This window comes from Rhagoletis pomonella, unplaced genomic scaffold (genome assembly GCF_013731165.1).
Source record: "Rhagoletis pomonella isolate Grant_MI unplaced genomic scaffold, Rhpom_1.0 Rhpom_scaffold_00006, whole genome shotgun sequence".
Classification (NCBI taxonomy): domain Eukaryota; kingdom Metazoa; phylum Arthropoda; class Insecta; order Diptera; family Tephritidae; genus Rhagoletis; species Rhagoletis pomonella.
In genome coordinates this window covers 35,789,648-35,794,593 of record NW_023458560.1, presented here as the reverse complement: position 1 = coordinate 35,794,593, position 4,946 = coordinate 35,789,648, and the positions used below count along the sequence as shown (strand labels likewise).

The window sequence follows — 4,946 nt, the reverse complement described above, 5'->3', positions numbered from 1 at the left end:
TTTTTTTGATTTGGTCAGCTTTTCGGCGAATACTAAACGTGCCATTTTTCCCCTTGGTTTCTTGATTTTTGGCTTTAGCTATGATTGCACACAATACTAAGCAACAATAACAATTGCAACTACCAGACACCACAAACATATACACTTTTTTTTTGCCGATGACTCAAAATAATAACGCGTCGAATTTGTTTGCAGAAGGACACGTTTTATATAAAAAAGTTGTATTTGCAAAGAATTCGCTGTATAAGAAAGTTTTACATCTACTTTTGTTTTGGAAAAATGAATGAAAAATTTGATGTGTAAAAAAATGCTGAAATGTTACAAAGATTGAAACTTCAATAGAGGGTGCTGGGTGGGCAAAAAATGTTTACTTCGAACATGTGTATCTAATGCTGACTACACACGAGTCAACCGTTGAAGCAACGTGTTGGGGCAACATGTTTGGGAAAATTTCCGAATGGTATCCCCCGAGTACGGAATTAAGGAAAATAATACACTTTCCACTAAATTTACACGTTATTTACACTTAATTTGAAAGAAATTTTTTTTCTTAATGAACTTTAGAGCGAATTCAAAAATGCAATTGGTTTTTTGATATATTTAATACTTTCCCTGTAAATGCAGTTTGAAGTTGAAAATTTTAGTACTTGTAGCCTTTGCATAGGTACGTACATATAGTTCGCTCTATTTTAACCCTGTAAGTGCTTCGCTCTTTTGATCCTGTCTGCGGGGTTGTTAGTCGAAACGACTAACACCAACTTTGAATTTAAATAACAAACATAGAACAGTTATCAAGGAAAATACATTTTATGATTTTTAGTCCTTTATATTTTTTAAAACATACTAACAAAATATCAAATACATATTCTTTTCTCTGTTACATATAATAATAAAAAAGGTAAATGACTTCAGAGAGAGGTATGAAGCGAAGCACGATTTTTGTTAGTCGAATCGACTAACAAAGAACGTCCAGGGTTTAAGAGAGAGGTGTCAAATGATAGGGCTGGGCCTGTAGATGTGCAATAAAGTTTTATTGTTTTTAAACGGGTTGCCACCTGTTACAAGTTTTCTTAAAATTATTTAATAAGCTGAATGAATTAGATATTACAATATGGATATCAATTGAAATGGTTTTGAAAATGCTGTACTTGTAAACAGTACGTAGTAACGTTGCCACATATTTAAAAAATCAAATTCAGTTTAACTAAGGGAATAAGGTAACTGAAATATGTATATCAAAATGGATATCAGACACAAGAAAAAATTGGACGTATTTACCAAGAAATAAGTGAAGAGTAAAAATATTCCTGGGTTAATTTAAGAGTCCAGTAGTTTAAAAGGAACGTAATCAGAACAAATCACTGATTGACAATGTATGTATTTCTAATAAAATAATAAATAATAAAAATAATAGTTCTCAAAAATTTACTTGCCGCGAACTTTGCTACCGATTCACACACACGCTCTAAGAAATAATAATAATGATACCAATATTATAATAATTCATTTAACTTATTAAATAATTTGAATTAAATTTTTGAAGAGGTGGCAACTATAAAAAAAATAAACGTTTATTTTAAATTTACAGGTAAATATTTTTAATCTGACACCTCGTTTTTGAAAATTGAATGATTCGTGCGTATCTGATGGCACTGACAAGAAATGAAAAGATTAGGAAAAAAACGCATTATTTCAAAAAGTGCAAAAAATGTGCAGCTTTCTATTTTGGAAGCTAAAAAACCGCAATATTAAATAAAGTAATAAAAAAACCTATTTTTACATATATTTTTTATTCATTTCATTAAAAGTGTCAATTTTTGAAATTTTTACAAAAAAAAAATGTCCTTCTGAAATACCGTAAGGACGCCCTATCTTTAATTTTTTTCCAAAATTTTTATTCTTGTAGTTATCTACTACATATATGGAAATAAAGAACGTAACGGTTTAATTCAGGCGATGTATTTTCGATATTTATTTCCGTGAAGAGCTAACGCATGGCTATGCTCTGATTAAAATTCTTAGTATAAAATTTATTGAGTTTAGTGGCTTCTGGGCGGCATATAATTTATTTTATAGAAAAATTTCTGTTTTATTCTTTTTAGTGGATAAATTACCTTTACAAAAATATCAAACACGTTCACATTGCCGACAACGAATGTTTCGATTTATGCCCACTTAGGCGGCACTGTGCGACTCCCTTTCATGTGATTTCTTTAATCTGATGTTGGAGAAGATATAACAGCTGCAGAAAAAGAAAGAGAAAAGCAAAGCGATTGGGTCTGGTGGTCAACGAAGACAATACCAAGTATATAATTTCGAGAAAGTAGAGAATTTCGTTTACTTGATAAATAGCATTAACACCAATAAAAATGTCAGCATAGAAATCCAACGCAGTGTTACTTTGGACTGAGTAGGCAATTCAGAAGTAAAGTCCTCTCTCGACATGCGAAAACCACTATCTATGAGTCACTCACCATGCCCGTGCTGGTATATGGAGCAGTGTTGCCGTTTTAGCCCTTTGGTGGCTAGATTTAGCTACCACATACTTTTTTTGGCCACATAAATTTAAAATTGCCCCTAGCCTTTTTTTTAGCCCTTTGGAGAATTTATTCATACTTGGCATGAAAAAGTTGTATATGCTTAATTTGACCTCATTTTTCATTTATGTAAGAGATGAATTTTTAAACTAAGAAAGACTGATATATATACAAATATGTATTTTATGTTCCTTAAGTTTTATACATACATACTGTAAAAGTGTTAGGGCTGTTAACTTATCTATGAACGATTTAACTATAGTTTAAAATAGGTAAGTTTACGGCCCTTAATATGCTTAATTTGTTAACAGGTCCATCAAGTTGATTGACCGTGTATGTTATTGTGGTATGATTGTACCAGCTGCTGGTGCGACTTTAAAAACTATTTGAACATTTTATGATTGTACCAGAATGCTGGTGTCGTGAGTGGTGAAATTAGCTCAATTTTCTAAGTAAAAAGTATTTTGGCGGAAATTTCTTGCACTATTTGAGTCAAGGCCGTGTTTGTGGAAGATTAAGGTCACGATATTGCAGTTGTGAATTAAAAAAAAAAAAAACAATGTTTAACAAAAAGGCAGAAAAATTATGAAATTTCGGCTCTAATCATTTCGATCTTTCCTCGACCTCATTTTTAAAGAAATAAATATTGTAGCAGCAGTATGCTTCGAGCCTGATGGTACAATCACTTGATGGAGCCAGCAAGCTGGTGTCGTATATTTCCCCTTTTATAGAAAAAGGTTTTTGGTTGGATAAAATATCAGATTTTTTTCCAGAGTTCATTGTTTTTATATACCATTACTTATTGTGAATGTTTGCGTGTATACTTATATATGTATATGTAAGTAAACAATTTTAGCTACCATTTTTAGCCACAACGACTTTTTTTAGCACTTTTCTAGCCCCTTTTTTAAAGGAATTTGGCTACCACTAAAAATGATTCGCGGCAACACTGATATGGAGCAGAAGCATGGAGAACAACAACATCCGATGGGGCGGCTCTTAGAGTATTCGGGAGAAAGATTTTGCAGAAGATTTACGGGCCTTTACGCATTGGCGACGGCGAGTACCGCAGACGATGGAACGATGAGCTGTATAAGCTTTACAACGATATGGACATAGTGCAGCGAATTAAAATACTGCAGTTCCGTTGGCTTGGCTATGTCGTTCGAATGTACACCGACGCCCCAGCTTTGGAAGTATACAACTCGAAACCTGCTGGTGATGGCAAAGGAAGAGGGAGGCCTCACTGCGATGGAAGGACCAGGTGGAGTAGGACTTGGCTATACTTCGCATTTCCAATTGGCGTCAGTTGGCACTGAAGAGAAACGACAGGCGGGCTTTGTTGAACTCGGCCAAAATCGTTTAGGCGGTTGCAGCGCCAAATAAGAAGAAGCAAAACTTACGCTATCTTTCAAATCTGCAAGAGTATTAAATATTATTAAAAACCTTTCAGGAAATTAGCAAAGTTATTAGCTTATCTCAGCTGATTTTCGCAATCAATCCATATAAAAAACATGATTTGACGCTTAATTTGATTTATTTGTCAAAAATGCCAACGCTTAAGAGTTGTATGTCAGCTAAGTTAACATAAGGCTTTCATATTTTTTTTTTGTAATTTGAAAAAAAAAATAATTATTAGAAATACAGCGTTGAAATATCTTGTTTGTTGTCTAGTACTTAGCTTGTACGTCTGTCTGCGCAAACACTTAGTTTCATGTGCAAGTATTTACTTGGATTTTTAATAGATCGAGATTCGTATGCTTATATAAAATGTATGTTTGTATATAGCTTGCGGGCATGTACACACAAATGTACCATATTTTGCTTGTTTTTCTCTTTTTGTCACTTTGTCCGCCTGTCTGTCCGCTGTCAACAAGCGTATCGAATTCTTGCCGCACTTGAATTATTACATAAAAACAACTATTGACTTTGACGTTTTGAAACGGAAAGTGATCTTACAAGAATTGGCATATTAAAGGCAAAAAATTATACAAGTAATCAGTAATTCTAACAGCGTACAAAATCAGGTTGATTCTAAAGACATAATTTTTTTTTTTCATTAACTTCAGAATATGGGCACACGTGTGGTGGTGAAGGTGTTCAAATCCACTTTGGTACTTATCAATCGAGACTGCTGTAGGTAACCACCTACTCTGTCGCGTTCACAAGCAATGTATGTATGTATGTATGTGTGTGTGCCCTCGTACAACCAAAGAAATTTCTAAATCTTTTAAGTACTTTTTCATATATGGACGACCCCGAACTTGCGCTGCATTGCGATGCCTTTGAAGCTACATATTTCCATTCGCTTGGTTGCTACGGGCGCGCTGAATACCTTCAGGGTATGTTACTTTTTATAAATGGCGTTGGTGGACAAGATCTAAGTAGCTGCATACTCGTAGGTATGTG

At 33.8% G+C, this 4,946-nt stretch overlaps 1 protein-coding gene across 1 annotated transcript in view; it reads left to right on the top strand.

The window, feature by feature from the left end:
* The window catches only part of LOC118740651 (golgin subfamily A member 6-like protein 22), a gene marked incomplete at its 5' end in the record, with an annotated part of 500,945 nt that overhangs the window by 59,600 nt on the left and 436,399 nt on the right, over positions 1 to 4,946 (top strand).